The following is a 15,247-nucleotide window of genomic DNA, read 5'->3' on the forward strand; positions in this document are numbered from 1 at the left end:
ACAGGGCACGGATTAAATCAGAGAATTCATATAAAGTGCCTGGCATATTTTAAGTCTTCAGAAATGTCAGCTGCTATTATTTCCATGTGCCAAGCACCAAGTAGGCCATTTTCATCCATCATCTCATCTGTTTATCCCAAGAACTTTGTGGGGTGATGTAATAAACACCGCTGGTTGCCACACCAGTCAGCTACTGCTTCTTCCTCATCCATATAAACCTTTAGGTTTTTGTCCTCCTATCACCCTATCTTTGGGGAGGGTGAGTCTGCCCTCACCCCAGGGGTAACTGCTGAATATTTTAAACCATTCATGACCTCTGTCACCAGTGCCTGGGTCATACATGGTCATGTGATCACCTTCAAGGGAGTGAGAGGTTTGGGAAGCCTTCCTCAATGAAAAAGACTTCCTTAATGAAAAAGAGATTTTGTGACAAAGGTTTAATCCCTGGGTTGGAAAGATCCCCTGGAGAAGGAAATGCCAACCCACTCCAGTATTCTTGCCTGGAAATCCCATGGAATGAGAAGTCTGGTGGGCTACAGTCCATAGGGTCACACAGAGTTGGACACAATTGAAGTGACTTAGCATGCAGGCACGGGAAGAGATATTCCTTCTCCCTGCTGTGGTGTCTGGATGTTTGCCTGGTACTTCTATGTTAAGGAAACCAACACAGATGGAGGAGGCCAGAGCCAAGTGAAGCAGAGACAGGCCCCAGGTCATGGCGTACCTGTGAACTTGGTGACAGGTGAGATGATTGTTAAAGCACTTGAGTCACGCTTTTTCTGTAACTTGTGCCACCAGAAGTAATACACTAAGACATGTGAGTATTTTGCTCTCAGGACTTCCCTGGTGGCCCGGTGGTTAAGAATTTGTGTGCCAATGCAGGGTACTCAGGTTCAATTCTTGTTCCAGGAACCGAGATCCCATATGCTGTAGAACAGCTAAGCCTGTGCGTCATGACTACTGAGCCTGAGTGCTCTACAGCCCATGCTCCTCAACGAGAGAAGCCACTGCAACGAGAAGCCCGCACACTGCAACTAGAGAGCAGTTCTGCTTGCCACAGCTGGAGAAAGCCCATGCACAGCAGTGCAGATCCAGTGTAGCAATAAACAAGTGAATAAATTAACTAATTAATAAAAAAGTATTTTACTTGCTATGTCCCAGACAAGGAAACAGAAGTTCAAAGGGATTTGCATTATTTACTCCAAGTCAGACAGATAGCAAGTGGCCCTGCAAAGCAATGTCCTACATCCCTTGTGGCCTCCAGGGCCTAGGACATCACAGGACCAATAACTGTTGTTTAATGAGTAGGCAGCATCTCAGAGTCTCCTGATGCTTGCCAGTCTGCCTTACCTGCAGGTGGTCCAAGACTTCTGTGGCCAGGAGCAGGGAACGTGACATTCTTGGCTGGTTTTAATGACATTTCACCACAGTGTGCATGGCGAGTCTCATGAGTTCTCTAAAAAGCAAGAAGAGTCATTATCTAATGTGATTTTTGCTTCTAGGGCATACTTCAACACACTCAGCTTTGTCATAAGTAATGATTGCTCTTTACTTAAATGATAGACTTTGGTTTGGTAGTTGGCACTTCTTAATGTCATCTTCTTTTAAAAAGATGAGATTCATACTACAAAGGCTTTACGAAGTCTAGGTCTCCTTTTCTGCTGTAAATTGGTCTTGATGTTTATCTCCACTCTAGAGTCCTCCACCTGTGGGTCTAGTAGGAAAGCTTGGGGTGGGGTAATAGAAAAACAATATCCAACTGCAATGGGAAGCGGATGTCTCAGATTTTCCTTATCTGAGGAGTCTGTGTCATGTCTTAATAGATGCCACTCTGATTTTCGTCAGGAGATAAAATACCAAAATACACCTTTAATTCTTTTTTTTTGTGGTGTTGGATAAGATTCTTTTTTTTAAATTTTTATTTTTACTTTATTTTACTTTACAATACCGTATTGGTTTTGCCATACATTGACATGAATCCACCACAGGTGTATATGCGTTCCCAAACATGAACCCCCCTCCCACCTCCCTCCCCATAACATCTCTCTGGGTCATCCCCATGCACCAGCCCCAAGCATGCTGTATCCTGCGTTGGACATAGACTGGCGATTCGATTCTTACATGATAGTATACATGTTACAATGCCATTCTCCCAAATCATCCCACCCTCTCCCTCTCCCTCTGAGTCCAAAAGTCCGTTATACACCTCTGTGTCTTTTTTGCTGTCTTGCATACAGGGTCGTCATTGCCATCTTTCTAAATTCCATATATATGTGTTAGTATATTGTATTGGTGTTTTTCTTTCTGGCTTACTTCACTCTGTATAATCGGCTCCAGTTTCATCCATCTCATCAGAACTGATTCAAATGTATTCTTTTTAACACCTTTAATTCTTTTGGAAGCTCACCAAGGGAAAGTAACTACCAATGACGTACTACACAGTCTCAGAGGCATGACTGGGATCTGCTTTGTGCCAAGCTCTAGCCAAGCTCAATCCCCACTGAACATGCACCTGGGTAGAACTTCAAGGACAGTAACCTTGACTGACAGGGCCAAATGAGGAAGTTAGGGGCCAGTGGGCTAAGGTTGTAGCTGGGGAAATGCCTCAGTATTATTCCCATGACTGCCAAATCCATTGTTAAACTCTCCTCCTATGTTAAGAAATAATCATAGGCAAGAAGCCAGTAATAATAAGGGTGACAGTTAATACTTCCTGAGCACATAACACACATCAAGCTCTGTTTTAAACTCTATACATGTATTGTTTTTTTTTTAAACAACAGAAATTTGTTATCTTACAGTTCTGGAGGTCAGAAGTCCAAGATCAACATGGCAGCAGTTTCAATGACGTTCTCTTCTTGGCTTGTAGATGGGCACCTTCTCCTTGGGTCCTCACATGGCCTTTTCCCTGCTTGTGCTGTGGGGGTAGTCATATATATATATATATATATGTAAATTGTAATTTTAAAAATATTTATTTTATACTGCTGCATAGTTGGTTAACAATATTGTTAGTTTCAGCAAATATATTCAGTTATGCATATGTGTGTACATCTATATATATCTATAGTTTTTCAAATTATTTCCCATTTAGATTATTATAGAATACTGAGCAGTGTTCCCTGTGCTATATAGTAGGTCCTTGTTGATTACCTATTTTAAATATAGCAGTGTGTACATGTCAATTCCAAAGTCCCAATTTATCCCTTTTCTGCAGCCTTCCTCACTGGTTATCATAAGTTCACTGTTTAAGTCTGTGGGTCTATTGTGTAAGTAAGTTCATCAGTATTTTTTTTTTAGATTCTGCATATATAAGTGATATATGATATTTGTCTTTCTATGTCTGGCTTGCTTCATTTAGTAATCTTCAGGTCCACCTAAGTCACTGCAAATGGCATTATTTCATTCTTTTTAGTGGTTGAGTAATATTTCATTGGCTATACCACATCCTTTTTTATCCATTTCTCTGTTTATGGACATTTAGGGTGCTTCCACATGTTGGCTATTTGTAAGCAGTGCTGCAATGAACATTGGGGTGCATGTATCCTTCCAAACCATACTTTTCTCTGGAGGTACACCCAAGAGTGGGATTGCGGGATCATATGGTAGCTCTGCTTTTAGTTTTCTAAGAAATCTCCATATTGTTTTTCACAATGGCTGTACCAATTTACATTCCCACCGATGGTGTAGGAGAGTTCCCTTTTCTCCACAGCCTATCCAACATTTATTGTTTGTAGATTTTTTGATGATGGCCATTCTGACTGGTGTGAGTGTATCTCTCATTGTAGTTTTGATTTGCATTTCTCTAGTAATTAGTGATATCGTGCATCTTGTCATGTGCCTCTTGGTCATCCATGTGTTTTCTCTAGAGAAATATCTATTTAGGTCTTCTGCCCACTTTTTGATTGTTTTGTTTTTTTTTTTTTGATATTGAGCCACACGAGCTGTTTATAAATTGTGGAGACTAATCCCTTGTCAGTCACACCTTTTGCAAACATTTTCTCCCATTCTGAGGGTTGTCTTTTCATTTTTTTTATGTTTTCTCTTGCTGTACAGAAGCTTTAGAGTTTAATTAGGTCCCATTTGTTTATTTTTATTTTCATTTCTATTACCGTAGGAGATGGCTAGGAAAAGACATTGCTGTGATTTATTCAGAGTGTTCTGCCTATGTTTCCCTCAGAGTTTTATACTATCAGATCTTACATTTAGGTATTCAATCCATTTTGAGTTTATTTTTGTGTATGGTGTTAAAGAAGGTTCTAATGTCAGTTTTTTTACCTGTAGCTGTTCACACCATTTGTTGAAATGACTGTCTTTCCTTCACTGTATAGCCTTGCCTTCTTTGTCATAGATTAATTGACCATAGCTGCATGGGTTTGTTTCTGGGCTTTCTATCCTGTTCCACTGATCTGTAAGTCTGTCTCTGTGCCAGTACCATACTGTTTTGATGACTGTAGCTTTGTAGTATAGTCTGAAGTCAGGGAACCTGATTTTGCCAGCTCCATTTTTCTTTATCAAGATTGCTTTGGTTATTTGGAGGTTTTTTTTTTTTATGTCTCCGCAAATTTTCAGACTTTTTTGGTTCTGGTTCTGTGAAAGGTAATTTGATGGGGATTGTATCAAATTTATAGAATGCTTTGGGTAGTATAATTGTTTTGACAATATTGATTCTTTCAGTGTAAGAACACGGCATATCATTCCATCTGTTCTTGTCATCTTCAATTTCTTTCATTAGTGTCTTACAGTTTTTGGAGTACAGGCCTTTTGTAGCCTTATGAAGGCTTATTCCTAGTTATTTTATACTTTTTGATGTGATGGTAAGTAGGACTGTTTCTCTAGTTTCTCTTTCTGATCTTTTATTGTTAGTATGTAGAAATGCAACACATTTCTGTGTATTAATTTTGTATCCTGCAACTTTACCAAAATCATTGATGAACTCTCTGTGTATTGTAATTTGAATTCACACAAGCTGCGTTAGTTAAACTGTCACAGTTTGTATTAATTAGAATATCTCTCACAATAATAATAGTAGATACCATTATTATAGATGAGAAAACTGAGGTACTGAGATACAAAGCAACTTACCCAGGGTTTCAAAGCTAGGAAGTTTCAAAGCTATTTCAGAATTTAAATCCTGGTTGAGAATCCAGCTCTACTCACCACTCTCTAGTGCCTTAATAGCCAAGATTGTTCGTGAGGAAGAACAGATGGTTTGAAAATGGTAAGCAGATGGTGAAGAGCAAACACTTTGATCAAGCTCATTTCATTTCTCCGTCTTAACTGTGCTCGAGAGGCAGTGGGGCAGTGGGGAGGGCCTACATGTCGAGATACCTGGAGCCCAGTGTGGATCTGTCCTGATTTGTGTTTAAGACCCATAAAGGATAAGCACCATCCTCCCCTCTTTTTGCTATTTGGGCTGAAATGTAATGACTTAACAAACTTTGAAGTACATTTGAATCACCACTGGTTCACAACCTTTAGGAGAAAATGAATCTACATTTCTAATAAGTTCTCCAGGTGACTCAGATGCAAGTGGACTTTAGATTGACTGGTTGATCCCTGGGGTTCCTTTCAGCCACTTATTTAGTGACAGCAGATCAGTTACCCTGGTGGTTGTATTTCTGGTCTGCTTTTGTCTGTAGAAAAGATCAGGGGCAGTGGGAAAAGCAAGGCTGAGAGTCAGCAGTTTGTGACTCTAGCCACTGTTCACTGCCTCCAATCTTTTTTTTCTTGTAAAGTAGGATAACAGAGAAGGCAATGGCAAGCCACTCCAGTACTCTTGCCTAGAAAATCCCACGGATGGAGGAGCCTGGTGGGCTGCCGTCTATGGGGTCACACAGAGTTGGACACGACTAAAGCAACTTAGCAGCAGCAGCAGGATAAAGGAGACCAAAAATCAAAGGCATGAAATGAAACAGCTGCTCGGTAATGTCAGCAGCCACCCCCTCATCATTACAGCCACGTTCTGGTCTATGTTGCCATGCTTGAATTAAGAACAGAGAAAAGTTGGAATCTAAAGAGTCCCTAATTCTTTTTCTTTTAAAGTTTGTTACTTTTATTGATTGTGGTAAGAACATTTAACATGAGATCTATCCTCTTATCAAAAACTTGTAAGTGTACAATACTATATTGCTGACTCTCGACACAATGGTGTACAGCAGATCTCTAGTAACTGAAACTTAACACCCACTGTATGGTAACGATATTTTCCCTTCCCCTTAGCCTCTAGCAACCATTTTATCACCATTTCTATGATGATTTTAGATACTTCATGTAAGTGAAATCATGCTGCATTTGTCCTGCTGTGACTGACTTATTTCACTTAGTATAACATCCTCTAGGTTTATCCATGTTGTCACCGTATGGCAGGATTTCCTTCTTCAAAAAAACTGAATGATATTCTATGGATCTTGACAATGATTTCTGGTAAATGACACCAAAAGTGCAAGCAAAAAAAAAGAATAGGTAAATGGGACTATAAAAGTACACTAAAAAGAATCTCAGTTCTTAAGTATCTTAATAGAATTTAGAACTCTCTCCATATTAGTTTTCTCCACCCCTCTCTTAAAAAGATTTTGTCCAAACTCTACTAGTGTGGATCTAGCGTACACATGGTGTACTTGCAGACATACCTTTCATATCCTTTCTTTGACTGCTAATTGATACTTTCCTGTTGGTTCAGGTACATCTTAATGCTCCAGGAAGTCTCTACCAATGAATTAAAGGTGCTTTGTAAGTCCTAGTCCCAGGGTAAGGGAGGGATGAACTGGGAGTCTGGGGTTAGTAGATGCAAACTATTACATTTAGAATGGATAAACAATAAGGTCCTACTGTATAGTGCAGGGAACTATATTTAATATTCTGAGATAAACCGTAATGGAAAAGAATATAAACAGAATATGGCAACATTGACTCAATGGACCTGAGTCTGAGTAAACTCCGGAAGATAGTTAAGGACAGGAAAAAAAAAAGATAATTAAGGACAGGGAAGCCTGGTGTGCTGCAGTCCATGGGGTTGCAAAGAGTCAGACACGCCCGAGTACTGAACAGCAACAATAACATGTATAACTGAGCCACTTTGCTATACAGCTGAAATACACACAACATTATAAATCAACTGCAATTCAATAAAATAAATCCGGAAATAAATAAACAAATCCCTAGTCCCCTTGCAAGGAATCTTTTAAGACTTTATTTACTTTTAAAGCTTGCTGTTTTCGAGAGTCAGCATGATCTGGCATCTGGTCTAATCTTAATATTATACTCCAGAACAGAAGAGTAAGAAAGGATTTTTATTATTAACTATCTATTGTCAGAGAATGATTTTTTAAAAAGGTAAAACCATGACGCTTACACAAACTGAATACACATCAAACACTTTATTCATGAATATTGAGAGAACTAGTAAGATATCGGACTTCCCTGGTAGCTCAGTGGTAAAGAACCTGCCTGTCAAGCAGGAGATGTGAGTTTGATCCCTGAGTCGGGAAGATCCCCTGGAGAAGGAAATGGTAAACTTCTCCAGTATTCTTGCCTGGGAAATCCCATGGACAGTGGAGCCTGGTGGGCTACAGTCCATGGAGTCACAAAAGAGTTGGACACGACTTGGTGACTAAACAATAACAACAACAAATAAGATATCACAACTAGTTCAAAGGCAAAGCCAAAGTCCAGTTATGCATATAGCTAATCAGAAATGCTGATTTAAATTTGCTGCTGCTGCTAAGTTGCTTCAGTTGTGTCCGACTCTGTGCGACCCCATAGACAGCAGCCCATCAGACTCCTCAACAGCCTTTTCCACAGGGTGAAAATCAGTGCCCCCCCAACCCCCTCCCCCCCAACCTGACACACACAGGAAAAAATTCGTTTGACTTTTCATGGACAGGAATCATTTGCATTGCTCTCAGCTTTCCATGAGTGAAAGTCTGTCTCTGCAGAGTTGTAAAATCTTTGAAGACCAAGAAAGGACAGTCCTCTAATGAATCAGACAACCCTAGGAGGGTCTTCAAGACAGTATCTTGCATTTCACTGAGAGAATACTCAATAATCTTGCACAGAGTTTTTCCATTTTTCTTGACCCTGCTATATGCTTCGATCTATAGGGATGCTGAACATTCTTTGAAATCATGGCAGGAAATCCTTGGTGGCACTGATTTCCTTTCTGCCACATTGTTATGCAGTTGAAAACAAGTTAAAATGAACATTAAGTTATCCTTGAAGCTGGTACTTGCCCTGCATTTCCTGCTTCTTGTCTACCTGTCCCGGCCACTGAGACCTAGTGCTAATGACCAGGCCCCAGGAGATGGTTCTGTCTCGCTTTCCCTGACCCGCAAGCACCTTCTCAGGGGGTCCACAGCAAAGAGGTCAAGGATGAAAATGGAGAACAAGGGGCAACGTGAGTCTAGATTAGAACTCAAGTCTTCTGATCACTAATTTGCCTCAATTTTTTAGAAAAGAACTAATTCTAGAGGGAATACAGGGAGGCAAAGTTGCTATGTGTGTGTATTGACCAAGATTCCCTCTTCAACCAAACTTTGGCCAGGCATCTCTCTCTCCAAGCCCTTTCTCTAGGAAGTCCTGTCTGGGGCCTATTTGGTGTGGTTTTAGCAAGAATCCTGATGAGTCAGTTGAGCAGGAACCCCCGACACCCTTGCTATCTGGTGTGCCTAGTCCCCCATCTTTGATATCTAAGTGACTGGCCTGCAAGTTTAGCAAGAATACCCCTACCTTTGATGTCTCCTCTTAGTAATTTTCCATCCAATGGACCCTCCTGGATTCAGTCCCCACCTGTCCTGAGCACAACAGACCCAGCAGCCCATCTCGCCCTACAGAGAGTGAATGCAGGGGGAGGAGATAGGGTACCTTCCTCCCAGGTTTCTGTTCCATTTCCAGGTGACATGTAACTTCTTAGCTCCAGGCTCTTTCTTTCCTCTCAGTGAAGGGGACACCAAAACAGAGAGTCTGGGACAAAAAAAGGTAATGCTAGCTCTGCCACTCACTATGCTAGCTGAATAGGGAATTGACCTTTCTTTCCCTCAGTCTAGAAAAAGACTGCAAAATGGACATAATAAGAGTACCTATCTCATAGCATTGTTATATGAGTTTATTAACATTATACTTTTGAAATATAAACATTAGTATTTATAAAGTATTCATGTACATTTCACGTATATGTTTGGTTTTGTTATTAAATAACTATTTAATAGTTAAAAGTATTTTCTTACTCTTTAAGAGTACTATTATGAATATTTTTAACCTAGGTAAAGTGATGTAAATGGTACAAAGGACATCACAAGCAGTGAAGAATGGGAATAATTTGAGGAGAGGTGCTTTTCTCTGCTCTGAGTGGTTAAATCCTCAAGAAAGCGTCCTTCACTCTGTAATGTCTGCTGCTAAGTCACTTCAGTCGTGTCCGACTCTGTGCGACCCCATAGATGGCAGCCCATCAGAATCCCCCGTCCCTGGGATTCTCCAGGCAAGAACACTGGAGTGGGTTGCCATTTCCTTCTCCAATGCAGGAAAGTGAAAAGCGAAAGTGAAGTTGCTCAGTCATGTCTGACTCTTCACAATCCCATGGACTGCAGCCTACCAGGCTCCTCTGTCCATGGGATTTTCCAGGCAAGAGTACTGGAGTGGGCTGCCATTGCCTTCTCCCCTGTAATGTCTAGCAAGTTAATTTTGCTCTTCCTCTGAGCAAAAAAGAGAGGTAAAAGAGATGGTAGCCGACTGGACTTCCCAGAAAGGTGACTCAGAAGTGCTCAGGGTTAACCGCAAAGTGCCAACCAAACGACGGAGTGGGGAGTCGTCAGGCAGCCAGTGTGTCCAGAGAGAGTGGAGGTGGGAAAGGCAGAAGAGGTGGGAAAGGGGGAATCCCTTTTCCATCTCTCAGCAGGCACTCAGGAGGATACTAACCAATCTCACTCTTGAGAAGGACAATCTGGACCACTGATGAAGTGATATCTGCAGCTTGCAGGTGAGAGAAGGGGCTGCCCTCTGCCCTCAATGTCTTAAACACTGAGACTGTTCCCTGGAAGAACCACCCCAAGAGTACAGAAGAAACCTTAGAGATGAGAACCTGATGGGGAGAAAAGCTCTGGGAGGCCCAGGCCATTCTGGATCTTGTGAGAAGGAAAACACATTACAGAAAGCAGCCAGTCTCCTACCCCGTCCCTCCAACCAGGGTGAGGACAGAGAGGAGAAAAATCACCTTAAAATATGACTGCCTCTGGGAATGACCACAGGCGAGGAAGCTCAAGTGTTTCCCCACGTGGGAAATGTGTTCAGTAAATTGGATCAATGAGTTTTATCTGGATGTAAAAGGGGTCGGGCCAAGAGGTGTCAAAATTAATTCTTCTGAGGAAAGTTGTTTAGCTTGACAACTGGGGAGCTCCTGCCACTGATAAGTGTCATGCTACTTGTCACACTACTTGTGACAAAGGAGTGTGATCAAGAAGGCCTCTCTCTGCTTGTGCTGTGGATTTCAGTTGGTTGGTGAATTAACAGTCCCCTTTTCCTTAATGCCATCATTGTTTCTGGCAAACACAGGGTGGCCATTCCATCTTACGTAGAAGATGTTGATCTCCTGAAAGCCAGTTCTCCCCGGAGATTAGAGAAAGGTCTTTTTGGGGCAGGGGGAGCCACAAGATGAAGAAAGGAAGGAGAATCATCTCATTGCTAACACCACTGACATCAACCTAGATAAATGAAAACATGTAGGCGGAGGGGAAAACTGAAGACAGAGGCTACCTGGACTTTCCACCAGAAGCTGGAGATAGAAATTCTATTTCTGTACTAATCTGCCCTCTTAATGCCTGCTTCAGATCTTTCAAGTTTTACCTACCCCCTTTATAGGCTTCCTAATAGCATGCTGCCTGTCCAGAAATCTTTCTGAGAATTAGTATTACTTCTAGAAATTAGTCTGGGCTTCCCAAGTGGCTTAGATGGTGAAGAAACTGCTTGCAATGCAGGAGACCTGGGTTTCATCCCTGGCTCGGGAAGATTCCCTGGAGAAGGGAATGGATACCCACTTCAGTATTCTTGCCTGGGAAATCCCGTGGACAGAGGAGCCTGGCAGGCTACAGTCTACGGGGTCGCAAAGAATCTGATATCACTGAGTGATTAACACTAAGAGTGGATGAAGCAAAATAGAATGAAGCCTAATTTTTTTCACTAACTTACATATGTCACTGAACGATTGATTTTTAACATGGTCTAAAACATTTTCCAAAGAATATTCCACTGTAAGATATTGATAAATAACATACCCCAGAATATGGTCAAATTTTGAGGAATACAGGGTTAATATGAATTATATAGGTTTCTTTGTGGTAAGACTGCTCAGGTGAAAGTGAAAGAGAAGTCGCTCAGTCGTGTCCAGCTCTTTGTGACCCCATGGACTGTAGCCTATCAGGCTTTCCGTCCATGGGATTCTCCAGGCAAGAGTACTGGAGTTGGGTGCCATTTCCTTCTCCAGAGGATCTTCCCGACCCAGAGATTAAACCCGGGTCTCCCCCATTGTAGGCAGATTGCTCAGGGCCTTTAATAAAGTGATGGGTATTATATAAATCAAGATGATCTACCTAATGAACAGTAATTCCCAAGCTTACTCTTGGAGTTTCATGACACAAAAGTGATAGAAGGAACATGTTTTAAGATAGAAGACCGGTTATTTCTCAGCTGGTAGATTTTGTTATTTGGAAGGTTACCTCTATATTAATAGTTTTCACCAGAAGCACACCTCAGGGAGACATCATGGGGCAGTGAATTGACTCATGAGTCAGAAGATGTGGCTTCTAGTCCTTCTAGTTCTTACCAGCAGGGGCAAGAGTACTAATTTGCTAGGCTTCAGTTTTATCATCTGTAAAACTGGAGAGTAGAGGCTTTACTTTCTTTGCAGGGCAATGGTTGGGATTGGGAATCAAATGAAAAATCTGAAATAACACAAACATAAATTGGTGGCAGCTGTGATGCCTGGGCTGAGAAATCACTTATCTTGTTTGTCTGGATGATGCCTTGGGGCAACCCTGCCTGTTTCTGTTCTTAATCTATTCTGTATTATCAACAAAAGTCAGAATACCTATTTGGCGTAAAGCACTGTTTGCGTTGAACCTAGAAGAGCTATGCAGTCTTCTGGAAATGCTTAAATTCCCTAGCTGGGTGTGGTGTCATCAATTAGGGGTATTATGCAAATACATAACTCACGCTTCGTGTCTGGACAAGTTCAGTCTGCTGGTTTTTTCCACCTGTTGTTTATCATCATTAATGAAAGATTTCCTTGTTACATGGACCAGTGGAGCAAAACCTGTGCCTTCGGGAGCAGAATTTGATATCAGGCATATCTGCCTATCGCTTCTATGAACTCCACTTTCTTCCTTCAAGATCTGGTTTTGACTACTTTCCCAAAGATAGCATTGGTTTGGGTCACTTGAGGATGGCCCTGGACATTTTCAGACTGGGAGTCATCCACCTCTGTTGTCTAAGACACTAGTACTAAGTCACTTCAGTCATGTCTGACTCTGCGCAACCCTATGGACTATAGCCCTCTAGGCTCCTCTGTCCATGGGATTTTCCAGGCAAGGGTACTGAATTGGGTTGCCATTTCCTTCTCCAGGGGATCTTCCTGATGCAGGGATTGAACCTGTGTCTCATGTCTCCTGAATTGGCAGGCAGGTTCTTTACCACTAGCGTGACTAAGGTTATCATCAAACCTGCACCAGAAAAGGATGTGTTTCCAGAGACATTTGAGTTTGGCAATTGTTGAAGCATGTGTTCTTGAAAGACGTGAGTCAGGTAAACAAAGTTGGGAGTCAAGGGCATAGCATCCCAGAAAACCGGAGCAAATACGGTTGTAGAACAACTTGAAAAAGAATCCTATTCATGGCAATTACTTTGTATCAGGTACTGTCCTATGCACTTCCCATAGTTTAAGCCCTTTAAATCTCAGCATAGCACCATGGGCTGTGCCTTTAGTAGCCTGATTCTTGACATGAGGAAAGCAGCAAGATTCCTATGCCCTCTCCAGGGCTCTATTTCCAAGGATAATGAGTGATGTCCCCAAATGGTGGGCGTATCTGGCAGTTGACCTATGCTACCCGTAGTTCTGGGGTGACTCTCCTGGCTATGGTCAGCTGATTCCTGGGTAGATACCTGATGCAAACACAGCCAACTCATTGGCGAGTCATAGACACTCAAGAATTTGGGTTGGGAGTCATAGAGATAGGGGTATCCACCAAAGCTCTGGGGACCCGGCAGCCAGTAGATGAGAAAGGAGAAGGGGCTCTTCCACTGAGCAAGGCAAAGAAGGAAAGAGCCACGTGAGCCTAAGAAATGACAAGACTGCATAAACACTCCAATTCTGGGGTCTCACAGGCCAGGGCTCAGTTATCTGTGAACACGGACAAATTGCCTAGCTTCTCTAGGACTCAATTTCCTCCTGTTACAGGAGTGATGGTATTGCATCAGGCAAGTTGCTCAGCACAGTGCCTGACACAGGATATGCACTCGAAAGAATAGCTATTATCATTATTGTTACTATTGATGATGGATTTTCAGTTCTAAGGCTTGACTTAATTTCTTTTCTAAGATTCCATCATCTTGTTTACTTATCATAAACCTCCTTTTACTAGAGTGAGATGATAGAAATGCATGAGTTGTCAAGTAACACAGCAATAACCTTCTCTCTCATTTTTCAAAAACAAACTTAATTTTTACAGCAAGACTGATCAGATGGCACAGAGATTTCCCATATATTTCTACCCCCACACATGCGTAACCTTCCCCATTACCAACCTCCTCCAAAGTGGCACATTTGTTATAACTGAAGAACCTATGTTAACACATCATCACCCCTCAAAGTCCATAGTTTACATTAGGGGTCACTCTTGGTGTTTTATATTCTATAGGTTTGAACAAATTAATAATGATATGTATCCATTCTATTATAGCATCATACAGAGTAATTTCCCTGGTCTAAAAATCGTCTGTGCTCCATCTATTCATCCCTTCCTCCCTACAACCTCTGATCTTTTTACTGACTCCATAGTTCTGCTTTCTCCAGAATGTCAAAAAGTTGGAATCATACAGAGTGAAGCCCTTTCACACTGGTTTCTTTCACTTGGTGATACGTGTTTGAGCTTCCTCCATGTCTTTTCACTGCTTAATAGCTTATTCCTTCTTTGGCACTGAGTAATATTCCACTGTGAAGATGTAACATGGTTTATTTATCCATTCACCTACTGAAGGACATCTTGGTTGCTTCCAAGATTTGGTAATTATGAACAATTCAGTTCAGTTCAGTCACTCATTCATGTCCAACTCTTTGTGACCCAGTGAACTGCAGCATGCCAGGCCTCCCTGTCCAATCATCTCCCGGAGTTTACTCAAACTCATGTCCACAAAGTCAGTGATGCCATCCAGCCATCTCATCCTCTATCATCCCCTTCTCCCACCTTCAATCTTTCCCAGCATCAGGGTGTTTTCCCATGAGTCAGTTCTTCGCATCAGGTAGCCAAAGTATTGGAGTTTCAGCTTCAGCATCAGTCCTTCCAGTGAATATTCAGGACTGATTTCCTTTAGGATGGACTGGTTGGATCTCCTTGCAGTCCAAGGGACTCTCAAGAGTCTTTTCCAATACCACAGTTCAAAAGCATCAATTCTTCAGTGCTCAGCTTTTTTATAGTCCAACTTTCACATCCATACATGACTACTGGAAAAACCATAGCCTTGACTAGATGGACCTTTGTTGGCAAAGTAATGCCTCTGCTTTTTAATATGCTGTATAGGTTGGTCATAACTTTTCTTCCAAGGAGCAAGCATCTTTTAATTTCATGGCTGCAGTCACCATCTGCAGTGATTTTGGAGCCCCCCCAAAAATAAAGTCTGACACTGTTTCCACTGTTTCCCTATCTATTTCCCATGAAGTGATGGGACCAGATGCCATGATCTTCGTTTTCTGAATGTTGAGTTTTAAGTCAACTTTTTCACTCTCCTCTTTCACTTTCATCAAGAGGCTTTTTAGTTCACATGAAATTATGAATAAAGCTGATATAAATATCCATGTTTAGGTTTTTGTGTTCATAAAATTTCAACTTACTTTAGTAAAAACCAAGGAGTATCACTGCTGGATCATGTGCTAAGAGTATGTTTAGTTTTTTAGGAAACTTCTAAACTGTCTCTCAAAGTGGTTGTGCCATTTTGCCTTCCCACAAGCACCAAATGAGAGTTCCTATTAATTTCCATCTTCATCACG

At 41.6% G+C, this 15,247-nt stretch overlaps 1 protein-coding gene across 1 annotated transcript in view; it reads right to left on the reverse strand.

Moving 5' to 3' along the window:
- The window catches only part of RASGRP1 (RAS guanyl releasing protein 1), a 178,666-nt gene that overhangs the window by 96,384 nt on the left and 67,035 nt on the right, over window positions 1-15,247 (reverse strand). Inside the window, exons 2-3 of the mRNA XM_069596015.1 lie at window positions 2,800-2,917; window positions 1,351-1,456 (exon numbers count right to left, since the gene is read on the reverse strand). The gene's annotated coding sequence lies outside the window, so the exon portion shown is untranslated. The remainder of the gene's footprint in view (window positions 1-1,350; window positions 1,457-2,799; window positions 2,918-15,247) is intronic.

The sequence above is a fragment of the Ovis canadensis genome, chromosome 7 (assembly GCF_042477335.2).
Source record: "Ovis canadensis isolate MfBH-ARS-UI-01 breed Bighorn chromosome 7, ARS-UI_OviCan_v2, whole genome shotgun sequence".
In the NCBI taxonomy this organism is placed as follows: Eukaryota; Metazoa; Chordata; class Mammalia; order Artiodactyla; family Bovidae; genus Ovis; species Ovis canadensis.